Source organism: Staurois parvus, unplaced genomic scaffold (genome assembly GCF_062004578.1).
Source record: "Staurois parvus isolate SC_StPar_1 unplaced genomic scaffold, SC_StPar_1.0 ptg000097l, whole genome shotgun sequence".
NCBI classification, from domain to species: Eukaryota; Metazoa; Chordata; class Amphibia; order Anura; family Ranidae; genus Staurois; species Staurois parvus.
In genome coordinates this window covers 935,680-951,257 of record NW_028317893.1, presented here as the reverse complement: position 1 = coordinate 951,257, position 15,578 = coordinate 935,680, and positions in this window count along the sequence as shown.

The window sequence follows — 15,578 nt, the reverse complement described above, 5'->3', positions numbered from 1 at the left end:
AGCCATGGTGGTTCCCAGCCCACAGCAGTCATTCCTGTGAACATTCAGCACATAGAACACCTGATCCTGGATAATCAATGCATACCCTGTTGTGAAATTGCACAAAAGTCAAATCTTTCTGTGGGAACAGTGAACACAATGATGAAAAATGAAGCAGGCTGTCCTAGGATGGTTCAGGCGTACTGACAAATCTTTCTATGCCAAATGTTTCCAGGGATTCATTAAACACTGGGATAAGTGTATAAGTGTATAAATGTAGCAGGGGAGAATGTGGAAAAATAAATGCAGTTTCCACTCCTTGACATTTGTTCTTTTATTATATAAATTCAAAAGTCCCTTTTTGACTTGAATACCCTTCGTATATGTTGGGAATGGATTCACACCAGTGCATCTGGTGTGAATCAACCCTCAATCATCGTTTTCACCATGCAATCTCATAATCTGTTTGATATGAATATGATCAGATTCATGATCAAAGCATCTCAGCGCTGCTAATCAATGCAGAATGATCGATAATTTTCCGCTCTGGCCGACAGACTCAGTTTAAATTAGAACTATAGGCAAAACATTATTCATTTTGGACAGAGCAAGGAGGGTTTTAACCTCTGTCAGATTTTTTTTTTTGCCATCTGAGCCCCATTTTGGTGTTTTCCCTTCACTTCCTGTCCCATAGCCAAACAGGAAGTGAGAAGAAATCCCTGCAAATTAAGGCAATTCCTTGGGGACCCCCAGGTCACCAGAACTAGTGTCTCCATTGGAAGATTTCCCAACTATTACTTTTCTGGGGACAACCCAATGGGATTTTCTTTATTTTCACTTTCGATAATAATGGTAAACAGGACAAATAGAGAGGGTGAATCTCCTTAACGGGGACACAGACAGCAATAAAAACTGACAGGTGTTCTAATCCATCTCCACTCTATCCAAAACTAACTAAAGGTTTTGCCTTTAGTTATTCTTTAAGTTAATCCAATCTAAATCGAGTCTAAAATGTTCAGATAAAAAGTTATGCCTATTCGGATTTTGTAATTGTAATTGTATAAATAAAGATGACAAACAATCGGTGGTTTCATTACACATACAGAAAGTTGGTACTGTTAAAATTCCGAGGGGTTTCATGGAATACCAACTTAGTCAACGTTTTATCAATCATTTCGATTGAATAGCACTACAACCAGATAGTAAAACTGAAGAATGTGCGGTTATTATAAAGCCAGCCATACATGGGACAAAATTTCCAATGGGCAGCACAGTGGCTAAATGGTTAGCACTTCCGCTAGGGTTGTTGGTTCAAATACCAACCATGACACCACCTACCTGGAGTTTGAATGTTCTCCCTGTGCCTGCATGGCTTTCCTCTGGGTACTCTGGTTTCCTCCCACACTCTAAAGACATGCTGGTAGGCTAATTGGTTCCTGTCTAAATTGGCCCTAGTATGTGTATATATGAATGTGAGTTAGGGACCTTAGATTGTACAGTCCTTGAGAGTTAGGGACTGATGTGAATGTACAATATATATATATATGTAAAGTGCTACATAAATTGATGGAGCTACATAAGTACCTGTAATAAATAAACAATTAATTCAGTTCAGCAGGGACCTGCCAAATTTCAATCCATGTATGGACAGGCTGGTTGTACACACATTGTTCTAACGATCAACTTGTGTATAATGGAGGTACTGTGCTCTTAGGAAAAGTATTGTGCCTACTTCTGGCACCCCTAGACTAACCAAGCATGTTAATTCCTGGAGTTGTGGAATAATTGAGCAACACAAACATCAGGACCCCAGATCTGCATAATGGTTTGAGGTCTACTGTAGTATTGAAGCCACTGGATCAAAATCATAGCCAGAAAACAGGGATTTAGAGTAAAATTGAACTCAAACTTTTTTTTTTCTTAATAAACTAAGGAAGGGTTTTTTTTGTCAATCTGTGTTCTATTGGGGATATTTCTCCTTGCTTCCTGTCCCATAGCCACAACAGGAAGTGAGAGGATATCCCTGGTAGTCAATACTACATAACTGGCATCATTCTTAGCATTTTCACCCGATCTAAATTGTATATTTTACAGGTAAATAGAAATCCCCTGGTACCCTGATCATTTAGGGTCGAAAGGTAACATAAGCCATGACCCATGATCAGGGGTGGACTGGCAACTCATGGGGCCCCCGGGCAATAGGGGATCATGGGGCCCCTGTGTTCTCGCCCACACTCAAACCACACCCAAAAAAGCCTATGAAAGGTACCAGGGGCATCTCATGGGGCCCCCTACTGACCTTGGGCCCTTGGGCAGTGCCCAAGTGCCAGAATGGTCAGTCTGCCCCTGCCCATGATATCATCATGCCTAGCTGTCATCTGATTTCTGATGAGGGTCACTCAGGCTTAAAGGTGGATGACCTGCCCCCCCCCCCCCCCATTAGCAGAGATCACATGACAAAATGTCTAGATATCTGGTCACATGATGGGCTGCTACCAGTTTCCAGATTATTGGTCTCTTCAGTGAATAAGGCTGGCCATACATTATACAATTATCTTCCAATTTTCTGCCCAAATTCCTTTAGATTTACCTTTAACTGTGTAGTGCAAGGGCCTGCCTAATTGGATACAACTGAAAGTGTTGTTTAGGTTTGTCCTCCTTTTATATGGTTTGTGGTAAATCTAAACCAAAAATCTCCAGATAATTGTATAATGTATGGCCAGCCTAACTGTATCATGACGTTTGGTGCCTTTCATGACCTAGTGGCCTGAGTATTGGGTTTTTTTTTATAGTTTTATTTTATATTCCACTTATTTATCATATTTTTATCCACAGTAGCAAAAAAATTCAACTTGTAAGTTCTAATATACTTAAAATAATTATTTTTTAATACATAGAATAATTAACAATGTACATTTTACTATTGAATATCTGAACCAACAGTAGTGTGGATTTTCTCTGTCAGTTCTATGATATGAACATCAGCAAGAGTAATTTACTATACTGCTAACTGGTATTCACTGCTACTATGAAAGAAGTAATAAAAGCCTCCTGTGTCTGTAAGTGGATATCAATAGACAGTCATGCTGGAGTTAACTTTGTGAGATGATAGTAAAAAAATGACAGGACTGGGAGCACTGCCTGGGCAATGTAACTGAACTGATGGTGTGCTGTACTAGGACATGTGAGATACATGCACATCTAAAGGGATGCTAGAGATGCATTCATTCTATAGAAAACCAGCTATATAACATTCTTACAATCAGCACAAGGTGAATGATGTCACAAACACCTTCAGAGACCATGGAGCAAACTTCTAGTGTGGATGTAGTAAAAGAATTAAAGCCCACCATGATCAGGGGTCCAGAATGCAGATGCCTGATTCAGTCTACATTTATAAACTGCAATATATATATTTCTCAAATGTATTGAACTGGATACGTGTTCATGAAGTGAGGGACCACAGGGTAGGCGACTAGAAGAAAGGAGTGCAACGCTTAGAGGAAGCGCTCTGTTGGGAGGGTCTAGAGTAATGTTTCCCAGCCTTTTTTCAGTGAAGGCACCTTTTAAAATTCTGCAACATTTCTTCAACTTTATTAACTATGTATGCAACTATGTTTCACAGTCATCATTTTGTTACTGATAACTTTTAATGGCTCATTCACACTTGACTTTATTTCTAATTCTTGCCAAATGGCCCTATAGCGTTTGATAGGCGTTAGACAAGCGTTTTGGAAGTGTTTTTAACGCTCCTCAAACGCTCCCCTAACGCCCTATGCGCAGTTTTGAGGTAGTTGATAGGCGTTTGCCAAGTGTTAAAACCATACCACAAACGCCTATATTGACATTAAATGGCATTAACGCTCCACAAACACCTCACAACTGCCTCGCAACCATGTAGCAAACACCTGCAAGGTGTTTGAGGAGCGGCACCATAGACTTGAATGGGAGGCTTCAACTCCTCCTGACTTGACACGAGGCATCAGTTTTGCCGCGACACAACTCAGTGTGAACAGCACTGTGTGCTGCCATGTGCAGAATTTTCATAGGCATTTGAGAAGCGTTAAAAACACTTCCCAAACGCCTGTCTGATGCCTGCTGACAAAGCTAGTGTGAACGTAGCCTAAGAAAAGTTTCATTTTTATATAATTCACTTGAGGAATATTATCTTATGTAAATGAAACATTTTATTTATTCTATTTTTGTGTGGTCCAGACACATTGTCCGTCCCCCCATATTTCTGACATACAGTATGTCTGTGATATCTGACATACACCATGCTGGATGACCAACCCCACCTCACCTGATTGCTAGCATCCAATGTCTTCTGACGTATAATAATGTCATTAGGGGGAAGCATTTGTCTTCTGTGATCCACCAAAACCAGCAATCATCTTTCACTGAGGTTGTGTTACTAAAGGCAATCAGACTTCCACTTTACAAGGGAAGTTGCACTTCCCATCAAATCAAATCTTTACTGAAAGACAAACAGAGGCTTCTATTGCTGAACACGTTCTGACTGTCACAAGTAGTGATATTCTTGGAGTTATTAAAGCCCTACTCTCAAATTTAGAAAAAATTCTACACCTTTCCCTCATCATGTGCAAGGGTTTAATTCTTGTTATTGCCTAGGAGGTTTAGGAACAGGTAGGATTACTTACACTATATTCCTCTCTGGCCAGCTCTAGCACTGCCATATTCTCCCCAAAGCTCCAGATTGTGAGCGATCCCTCTGTGTTATCACATACTGTCTGGGCTATTAAGCCTGCATTGTAACAGGTGAGGCTGAGCGTGCAACTATGGCTGTGAGAATCTTGGAAAGGAGGCCATGGGGGAACAGTCACTGCTATGGAGAGACTGTGCTGATGTATGCTTTAGACAAAGTATTTTTCCTAGACAAGTATTTCTCAACCTTTTTTAGTCAAGACAGCCTTTAAACTTCTGCACCCCATTCTATAATGTAAAAAACTAAACTATATATAATGCAGCAACATCCACACCAGGGGACTGACAACTCATGGGGCCCCCGGGCAATAGGAGATCATGGGGCCCCTGTGTCCTTTCCCAAACTCAAAAAAGCCTATGAAAAAGGTACCAGGGGCATCTCATGGTGCCCCTTACTGACCCCGGGCCCTCGGGCAGTGCCAGAGTTTCCAAATGGTCAGTCTGCCCCTGATCCACACACATAGGAAACCCAATGTTAGAGGTAATTTATTTTTCACAAAGCAAATACACCTTTGCACACTGGTACTGACTAGTATTCCTTAGTTTCTCTTCTCCCTCAGTTTCTTTTCCTCACTCAGGTAATGTGACCCCAGTGCTGACATAGAGGAGCAGAGGATGGGCAAAGAAGGATGCTGTGCAGGCACTCAATATCTCCCTTATCAACTCATGCCATCACTGGTTGTTAAGACACTGACGGCTTGAAGGTTGTAATGGTGCGCAATGAAAACCTGTGACTTTGAGTAACTGTAATGCCCTGCAGGTTAGCTAGCTATGTTTTTTTTTCTCATTTTGGGCAGAGGCTGAGTAGTAGCCTTGGATGGGTCAGCCTAGGAGTGAGTTGGAGAGGTTACCTCAAGACAGGCTGGGAAGCTCTTAACAGGTCAGGGCTTTTGGAGCCCTCCCACTCTTCTAGAAACTTACAGAATTTTCTGGATGAAGGGTGGAGGGGGGAGGATCTGCATGTTTGAGAGACCTTGGCCAATCCGCTGGCAGGAGGCTGGGCATGGTGTCCAGGGCAACCCTCAGAAATGGCAGAGCTTGGGAGGACTCGGGGCAGTTTCGGGTGGAAGATGGAGTGAGAGGCTGGAGTGTGGAGCCTGGGAGGGGGCCCAGGGAAGTGGCCTACCTACAGGCAGGTGCTGGAGAAGAGGATCTCCACTATGCCACCATTTTCATGGGAGGATATCCTGAGCATCAGGGAAGGAGCCAGCCCAGCGAAAGGCCTGAAGGCAGCCACCAACCCATTAAGCTATTAGGAAGGACAGTGTGAGTACTCTTATACCCCCTTTGGCTGCATAAGGAGAGAGAGCAGTCAGGTGGAAAACCCAACTAGCTTCTCATCTGGGGCTGCGGTGTTATATTGTCAGTTTCTGGGTTACCTTGCCCAGTGAATACCCTAAGTGCAGCTGGGTGAACAGACGGATTCATCTGGGGTCTTAGGAGGTACACCAGAGAGCTGAAATGCTCTCAGAGGAGAAACTATTTATTTTTGTCCACATCTGTACATAGTTGCTAAGGAGTTTGTCCTCAAATTTACAGTTTTCTTTGCCATCCCTCAACCCCATCCAAGTTCTAAACCCCTTTCATAAAATCACACAACCAAGCTCAAGGACTGTTTTCTGACTCTGAATGCAACCTGTGGAAGAAAATGTGTGTTGCCTGGCTAAGCAGAGCTGTAGGGGGACCCAAAACTCAGCGACTCCTAAGGGGGTAGTGAAATATAACTAAAAGACAGTCTTTATCCACCTGCTGCCTTGTATACAATTTTTAACTAATTTTTAGACATTTTGCAAAGGCAGCCCAGAAGAAACCTGAAGGGATCCCAAAGTAGTTGAAACAGGCTGTCCTAAAGGGTTTTATATTTTTGGTATTGCAACCATTGTCCTTTATCTTTGTAAAATCATTGCCAGCGTTCAAGCCCTTTTGAAGGGGAAGTGTTTACCCTCCACAATGCAACGTAATTTGCCTCCTTATCTTTATAAATACATTCTTACTGGCCTCATTCCATACTTCCTAACTTTTTGAAATGATAAAGAGAGACACCTTGTAGCACACAGTAGGTAGGAAAAGGACACGCCCTTGCCAAGGCTCTGGTTGCACAGACCACAAAGAGCTAATATGCAGAAAATGATTGGTTAAACCACATGTGTTTTTTTTTATTGGCTTTTCAAAATAACAAATGCAGTAATATAAAGGTTAAAGGTTAAGTGCAGCATAACAGTTTTGGTAGAAAAATAGTACATTTTGTATAGACCAAAAAGAGAAACACTAATGCTGCATGAGGGACAGAGGAATTTGTTCTCAAAAGAGGGGCAGTTGGAAGCTGTCATTCAAGTCCTGTGGCGTACTCATCTTTTTTTTTTAAATAATTCCAGGCATTGTATATTTATACATAGTTACTTGGATCCAGTTTGGACCAATGTAATGTACAGTCAGGTCCATAAATATTGGGACATCGACACAATTCTAACATTTTTGGCTCTATACACCACCACAATGGATTTGAAATGAAACGAACAAGATGTGCTTTAACTGCAGACTGTCAGCTTTAATTTGAGGGTATTTACATCCAAATCAGGTGAACGGTGTAGGAATTACAAAAGTTTGCATATGTGCCTCCCACTTGTTAAGGGACCAAAAGTAATGGGACAATTGGCTTCTCAGCTGTTCCATGGCCAGGTGTGTGTTATTCCCTTATTATTCCAATTACAATGAGCAGATAAAAGATCCAGAGTTAATTTCAAGTGTGCTATTTGCATTTGGAATCTGTTGCTGTCAACTCTCAAGATGAGATCCAAAGAGCTGTCACTATCAGTGAAGCAAGCCATCATTGGGCTGAAAAAAACAAAACAAACCCATCAGAGAGATGGCAAAAACATTAGGCGTGGCCAAAACAACTGTTTGGAATATTCTTAAAAAGAAGGAACGCACCGGTGAGCTCAGCAACACCAAAAGACCCGGATGACCACGGAAAACAACTGTGGTGGATGACCGGAGAATTCTTTCTTCGGTGAAGAAAACACCCTTCACAACAGTTGGCCAGATCAAAAACACTCTCCAGGAGGTAGGTGTATGTGTGTCAAAGTCAACAATCAAGAGAAGACTTCACCAGAGTGAATACAGAGGGTTCACCACAAGATGTAAACCATTGGTGAGCCTCAAAAACAGGAAGGCCAGATTAGAGTTTGCCAAACGACATCTAAAAAAGCCTTCACAGTTCTGGAACAATATCCTATGGACAGATGAGACCGAGATCAACTTGTACCAGAGTGATGGGAAGAGAAGAGTATGGAGAAGGAAAGGAACTGCTCATGATCCTAAGCATACCACCTCATCAGTGAAGCAAGGTGGTGGTAGTGTCATGGCGTGGGCATGTATGGCTGCCAATGGAACTGGTTCTCTTGTATTTATTGATGATGTGACTGCTGACAAAAGCAGCAGGATGAATTGTGAAGTGTTTCGGGAATATTATCTGCTCATATTCAGCCAAATGCTTCAGAACTCATTGGACGTCGCTTCACAGTGCAGATGGACAATGACCCAAAGCATACTGCAAAAGCAACCAAAGAGTTTTTTAAGGGAAAGAAGTGGAATGTTATGCAATGGCCAAGTCCATCACCTGACCTGAATCCGATTGAGCATGCATTTCACTTGCTGAAGACAAAACTGAAGGGAAAATGCCCCAAGAACAAGCAGGAACTGAAGACAGTTGCAGTAGAGGCCTGGCAGAGCATCACCAGGGATGAAACCCAGCGTCTGGTGATGTCTATGCGTTCCAGATTTCAGGCTGTAATTGACTGCAAAGGATTTGCAACCAAGTATTAAAAAGTGAAAGTTTGAATTATGATTATTATTCTGTCCCATTACTTTTGGTCCCTTAACAAGTGGGAGGCACATATGCAAACTGTTGTAATTCCTACACCGTTGCCCTGATTTGGATGTAAATACCCTCAAATTAAAGATGACAGTCTGCAGTTAAAGCACATCTTGTTCGTTTCATTTCAAATCCATTGTGGTGGTGTATAGAGCCAAAAATGTTAGAATTGTGTCGATGTCCCAATATTTATGGACCTGACTGTATATACCAGACTTTGCCAATCACCCTGAAAGCTGGAAACCACTGAGTGATAAAGATACAGCTGTTCCAGTGATCTTCTTTCTTTTGTGTCCCATGCTGAGTGGCTGGTCTGATGTATTCTGAACACAGGAGGTCGGCTGCTCACCATTCAGAGAGTGCTTTCATTCTCTGAACAAATACAAAGGGTTCTCTGACTGAACAAGGTAAAGAGCATGATATCACTGCCCGTCTCTCCACCATGTCCAATCAGAGAATGCTTTGCATTCAATCAGAAAATGCAAAGCACCTTTAAATTACTAACCAGTTGATTGCTAATCTTTAAGTGTTACTCCAGCCAAAACTTTTTTTTTTTGTTTATGATACAGTGGAGGAAATGTTAGAACCTCTGTTGGATTTTTATTACTAAAGGCTATTGGTGTGCCTATTGGAAAGATTTCTTTTACTCATGGTATCAGAGAAACCAGACGTGGTGAGTAATCAAAACACTTTTGTAAAGTGGGGAAAGGTTAGAACACCCCTTCTGCATTTCTCCTGCCTTGGTCAACCATAGAGAGCAATACAAACCTGACTAACCCTTCACTACTCTATGCATAAAATACAAAGAAAAAACGAGAGTTAGAGTTGTGCCTTCACCCGGTGTTTAGTTTGTTTTAAAGTATGTAAGGTCATAACATTCTTTGTTAGTTTTGGGAAAAGAAGGGAATGCTTAAACTCAACACTCAAGTGAGAGGAAATTTATCCGCAATGAGACAGCTGGCACTGGATCAAGTGTCCCCTTGTGGCATGTTCTCTTTAAAGGATAACTTTACCTGTCTCAACATGTAACACCTGTATTTAGGTTGTAACATGTAACATGTTGAGCATCCACCATCTGACAACTTGTAGTTCTCAATGAACTGCAGGGGTTTCTGATGAGTGCTTTTGTAGTCCATTGAGCTTCCTGGACTTCAGTAACTGCCTGCCTATATTGAAGGTACAGGTGGTACAGTCTGGAAGAGTCTGATATTGCACTCATGATCTACTGATCACAGGTCCAATGCTTTATTGGCTCCCAAGAAAAAAAAGAAATGCAATTTTTTTTATATACCTGCAAAAAATGTGCATTTATTTATTTATTTATTTTAAGGTGAACTTATCCTTTAAAACCCATGTCAGGTATTTTTTTGCCATCAAATTGGGGAGATTGTCCTTCACTTTCTGTCCTGAAGATAGAACAGGAAATAAGAGGAAATCTCTCCAAAGTAAAGGAAATTGCCACTTAGGCAGTTGTCAAAGGACTGACCGTCTGGATAGGAAGATTTCCTCTCTATTCCTTCCTGATCTGGTGACAACTCAGACTGTTTCACCGTTTTTTTTGTTGTAAAAAAACTTGGTTTTATTTATAAAGACCTTTTTTTAACACAAGGGTTAAATCTGTGTCTGTAGTGCATGTACAAAAACCTTAATACCATAAATAATAACTTACTAGATTTTTACTCCAGGAATTTGGAAATTCTAGAGAAATGCTTAAATAATGCAGTACAATTTAAATAAACCCATTAGATTTTAGTTGACTAAAACTAAAACAATTCAGATGACTAAAATATTATTAAAACTAAAATAGCATTTTAGACAAAAGACTCTGACTAAACCTAAATCGATAACTGATAAAAATTAACAGTGGTGGAGGCAAAAACCAAAGAGTGCCCCCCTTTATCAACCAGTACAACAATATACTGTACTTCTAATCCATCAAGTGCTAATGGAGCATAACATCTGGGAAAACTTGATATAGTCATAGGTGAATCCCATCTTGATGCATCTGGAGTAAAGCCTGGGTTGGAGAAAAATACCCTATTTGAAGGGAAAGTGTTTGTTGCCATATACAGTATGTAGGTCATATTGTCAAGGATAGCAATTTGTGCAATTGGTGGAGGAGAGCGTGTGGTTACGAACAGGAACAGTGTTACAAGGACCTGTATTGTGGACTGTCATTTGCATTTTATTTTTGTATTTTCAATACTTGGGAGAGTGGACATAAAGAATAGTGTGGGCGAGGTTTCCACCATTATTCATATCACTTTGAAAATTTGGTACTACCCAAATTTATGGAAGCAGGGGAGTGTCACCCTTATTAGTGACTTGCGACTACTGTGGCACTGCTTTATGTAACCTCTTTTGGAGTCTATTTTTTTACTTACCTTTTATTTTGGTGTACATTTAGGAACATAATATTGAAGAGGGTCACACCACTATTAGTCTATTACAACAATATATGTACTGGAAAAATAAGTGTATATATATATATATATATATATATATATTGATATGTCAGTACCACCCAGCCAACAAATGATCCTCGCCAATTAATGCATGCCTTGTCCAGTTTCTGCTATACGGCAACTACTTGCTGCTGGTTATTGCACTATTTTCACATGTGTTTGACTGTACATTTAATAGCAGGTTCTGCATTTTTATTTTTGATTAATTTGCATGGGTGTGAGAATACATTTCAATGATAACAGCAATCAATTAGTTTGATTTTTGTCTGGAGAATTGTTGAAACACTAATTGCGCAGTGACTGTTTGTTGTAGTACCGCTTCACATATATGTGGATTGGATGCGGTTTGAACTGCATCCAATCCGCATGACATGTGAAATAACATTGCTTCCTATTGTGCTCGTTCCACCTATGTCCATTGCACTGGTAGTGTGGATTGAAAAAGAGTGCTGTCCAATTTCTGAGCAGTGCGGTCCAATTCAGGTGTGGATTACAGGCTATTGGCTTCTGTGGGAACCATTTCTAAACCGAATTTGTGTGAACAGGATAATCCTGAGAGCTAATCCGGTCCTGAACCTGATGTAAACCTAAACTGAACTGGTAAACAACTACTGTATCAATTAGCTGTGAAACCTGAGCTTCAATCCACACTGCACATGTGTGAATCAGCTCTTAAAGTTCCACTCACCCTGTCAAAAAATGAAAGTCAGCAGTTACAAAAACTGTAGCTGCTGACTTTTAAAAAACAGCCACTTACCTGTCCCTCAGACCCGTGGTGTGTCCCCCACAGCTTGTTTCACCGACTGTCCTGTATTTCAGGAGGCCGGAACCTTCAATGTGGGCACCTGGCTGTGACAGCTTGTGGCTTCACAGCCGGGTACCCACTGCGCATGAGCGACTAGCGCTGCGTTTCATGAATGGTCCTGCAGTCTTCTGGGACCTGTCACATGTCCCAAAAACTACAGGGAAGGAGGGAGGGAGGACACCTTCCGCTTCCGATTGCCTTCCGATTGCCTACCCCTACCCGCCCCCCCGTCCCCCAAAGGTGCCAATCCTTAATGGGGAGCGGGGGAGCAGTCCTTAATGCAGAACTTCCCCTTTTGGGTGGAGCTCCACTTTAATATCTTATTGTTATATTACAATGAACACTCTTCTTCGGTAAATGAATATACTGTATAGCAGGTTGCAAGCCTTTATTTATATATTCTTGAAGTTCTGTGAAAACAAGTCTCATGGGAATCATGAAACTTATAAAAAGTTTATATATATTCCTAGTATGATAAACATCAGTTTCTTCAGTGCAAGTTAGACTAAAAACTGTATTTTCCTGACATTACCAGCGTAAAATATGCTTTTTAAATAGTCTTTACATAACATCTATGCATTTCATATCTTTTTCAAGAAAGAATTTACAGGCTGCTACGTTTGTACTGATTTTGCTTTAAAGGCCTAGTTCTCTTTTTTGCAAAAACTTAGTAAGTGAACTCATGTTATTAAAATGTAAAAAAATGTGCATTAATTAAATGTGTATTATATATCACAGATACAATACATACTGCATTGCCCCTGCATTGCTTAAATCCCAGGTGTATACAGAGGTACAGACCTTCTGTTATGGGGCTGGAGGAAGGAAACAATAGATTACAAGTGCAGTGATATCACTCCATTTGTAATCTGTGATGTCACTCCATTGTAATCTGTGAATCCCACTGTCATGATGACAGATCTCTGTCAATGGATGATGTGGCAGTGTGGCTATGCACAGCCAACTGACAACTGCTAAATTAAAAAAAAAAAAAAGAAAAACAATACACTGCATGGAAAAAGTACCCTGTCGTTCAGGTAAGTGAAAAAGGGTTGGTTTGAGGGTGGAGAGTCAGGAAATTCCACCTTAAAAATGGATTAAGATGAAATATGGTCAGAAAAATGGCATATGCCTTTAGACGTATACCCATAAGTCCTCTCATGAAAGTGGGAATACCAAGTTAATGGCTGCAACTGCAACCATGAACACAGCATCAGTATCTTATTGTTATATTACAATGAACACTCTTCTTCGGTAAATGAATATACTGTATAGCAGGTTGCAAGCCTTTATTTATATATTCTTGAAGTTCTGTGAAAACAAGTCTCATGGGAATCATGAAACTTATAAAAAGTTTATATATATTCCTAGTATGATAAACATCAGTTTCTTCAGTGCAAGTTAGACTAAAAACTGTATTTTCCTGACATTACCAGCGTAAAATATGCTTTTTAAATAGTCTTTACATAACATCTATGCATTTCATATCTTTTTCAAGAAAGAATTTACAGGCTGCTACGTTTGTACTGATTTTGCTTTAAAGGCCTAGTTCTCTTTTTTGCAAAAACTTAGTAAGTGAACTCATGTTATTAAAATGTAAAAAAATGTGCATTAATTAAATGTGTATTATATATCACAGATACAATACATACTGCATTGCCCCTGCATTGCTTAAATCCCAGGTGTATACAGAGGTACAGACCTTCTGTTATGGGGCTGGAGGAAGGAAACAATAGATTACAAGTGCAGTGATATCACTCCATTTGTAATCTGTGATGTCACTCCATTGTAATCTGTGAATCCCACTGTCATGATGACAGATCTCTGTCAATGGATGATGTGGCAGTGTGGCTATGCACAGCCAACTGACAACTGCTAAATTAAAAAAAAAAAAAAGAAAAACAATACACTGCATGGAAAAAGTACCCTGTCGTTCAGGTAAGTGAAAAAGGGTTGGTTTGAGGGTGGAGAGTCAGGAAATTCCACCTTAAAAATGGATTAAGATGAAATATGGTCAGAAAAATGGCATATGCCTTTAGACGTATACCCATAAGTCCTCTCATGAAAGTGGGAATACCAAGTTAATGGCTGCAACTGCAACCATGAACACAGCATCAGTGTTTTCAGCCGGCAATGCTGAAACCTGTAAAAGCAATCTGAGCAGCTAAATAGCCACTGGATTGCTTTTACCGGTGGCGGAATGGCCCTCCCCTCCTTCTGCCACCTGCTCAGGCTCTCCCTGAATTTGCAGCCTGTGATTCCGCTGGCTGACAAAAGAGATGATCGAGGACCAGAACATCCCCAAACCTCTTTATGTTCTAAGAAACTGGAAGCGATGATTATTTTGTCACTTCTGGTTTCATGTCTGGTTTTACGTCATCTTTTATATCTTGCTAAACAATTGAGTATTATATTGGGTTTTTGTGCATTAAAATTAATTAAAGTGTATTCTAAAAAAAAATTGCTTTTGAAAAACCACTGAGCAAATGCTGTGTGACATAAAAAAGTGCAACAACCACCATTTTATTCTCTAGGGCCTCTGCTTAAAAGATATATGTTTGGGGGTTCTAAGTAGTTTTCGAGCAAAAAAAAAATGCTTATTTTTACATGTAGTAGAGAAATGTCAGAATTGAACCGGTAGGTAAGTGGTTAAACCATAATCATTTCCTTACACTGACTAATTAGGGATAGGTAAGGCCTCATGCATATTAGGAGCTTTTATTTGCCAAAGCCCCTGAACTCAACTCGATAAAAGCCCATGTGTCCATGTACACATAGGAGTTTATTTACTAAAGCTGATTCACTCAGAATATCGTGCACTTCTGCATAGAAACCAATCAGCTTTTAGGTTTTATTGCTAAAGCTTGTTTGAACAAGCTGAAGTTAGAAGCTCATTGGCTACCATGCACAGCTGCACCAGATTCTGCGTGAACCAGCTTTAGTAAATAAACTTCATAGGCTCTTATCAGCGTGCTCTTATCAGCGTGTAGCAGCAGCAGCATTTAGGGGCAGTTTAGGGGCAGTGGAACATTATAGCCAAAAACCGCTAAACATAGCAAAAATGCATGCAAACGGGTGTAAATTCGTCCAAGTGCTAACTGCGTTTAATGCTTGGGCGTTTACTCATTTCCATGGCAAGTACTCTGGCCAATGAGATGAATAAACTTCCAAGCACTAAACACAGCTAAACAAAGGTAATCTTGGCTAAACACGGTACCGCGTTTACACATATTTTTGCCACATTACCAGGGGCCGACTGACCATTTGGAAACTCAGGCACTGCCCGAGGGCCTGGGGTCAGTAGGGGGCCCCATGAGATGCCCTTGGTACCTTTTTCATAGGCTTTTTTGCGTTTAGGCAAGGACACAGGGTCCCCATGATTCCCTATTGCCCGGGGCCCCATGAGTTGTCAGTCCACCCCTGCACATTACTACTACCGCTTATGTAGAGCGAACACGAACACAGACCACACTCCTCTATGGGCGGTCGGATGTAAATGGACAGCATGTCTGTGTATGCCTGACTGCCGTCCGGTCTAATCCACTGCCAAACGATCTCCATCCATCTCTTTTTTGGCGAATTGGATTGGATGTAGGTTGGTGAAAACAAGCACGTCTGTTTACGCCTGCCGCTCTATAGAGGAGAATAGGAGTTCTGATCTGATCTGCCTGAAAAATGAAGAGACAAGCCAATCGAAAAATCCATGTGAAAGAGGCCAAAACCAAAATAT